The sequence below is a fragment of the Propithecus coquereli genome, unplaced genomic scaffold (assembly GCF_000956105.1).
Source record: "Propithecus coquereli isolate 6110/MARCELLA unplaced genomic scaffold, Pcoq_1.0 Scaffold180, whole genome shotgun sequence".
NCBI classification, from domain to species: domain Eukaryota; kingdom Metazoa; phylum Chordata; class Mammalia; order Primates; family Indriidae; genus Propithecus; species Propithecus coquereli.
In genome coordinates this window covers 3,079,260-3,079,884 of record NW_012142746.1, presented here as the reverse complement: position 1 = coordinate 3,079,884, position 625 = coordinate 3,079,260, and the positions used below count along the sequence as shown (strand labels likewise).

The 625-nt window shown below is 49.8% G+C and overlaps 1 protein-coding gene across 1 annotated transcript in view; it reads left to right on the top strand.

Annotated features, from left to right (window-relative positions):
- The window catches only part of PAPD5 (PAP associated domain containing 5), a 78,458-nt gene that overhangs the window by 18,721 nt on the left and 59,112 nt on the right, over positions 1 to 625 (top strand). The gene's annotated exons all lie outside the window — the stretch shown is intronic.

Here is a 625-nt window from a genome sequence, read left to right as displayed (position 1 = left end):
ACTACAGGTGCATGCCACGTTGCCTAGCTAATTTTTCTATTTATTAGAGACCGGGTCTTGCTCTTGTGCAGGCTGGTCTTGAACTCCTGAGCTCAGGCAATCCTCCCGCCTCACAGGCATGAGCCATTATGCATGGCCTTTTTTTTCCCCTTCTCTCTTTTGTTTTTTCTTAGAGACAGGTGTCATCCAGGCTATAGTGCAGTGGCGTGATCATACCTTACTGCATCCTCCAACTGTTGGGCTCAAGCGATCCTCCTGTCTCAGCCTCCTGAGTAGCTTGGACTATAAGCGTGCGCCACCACGTCTCGCTAATTTTTCTAAGAGATGGGGTCTTAGTAGATGTTCAGACCAGTCTCGAACTCCTGGCCTCAAGGGTTCCTCCCACTTTGGCCTCTCAAAGTGCTGGGGTTATAGACTTGAGCCACTGAGCCAGGCCAGAAATAGTTTTTGTCACAAAGGAAAGACAGTATTCTGAGACCTAATTAAGAATGGTTCAGGCCGGGCGCGGTGGCTCACACCTGTAATCCTAACACTCTGGGAGGCCAAGGCGGGTGGATCACTCAAGGTCAGGAGTTGGAGACCAGCCTGAGCAAGAGCAAGACCCTGTCTCTACTAAAAATAGAAA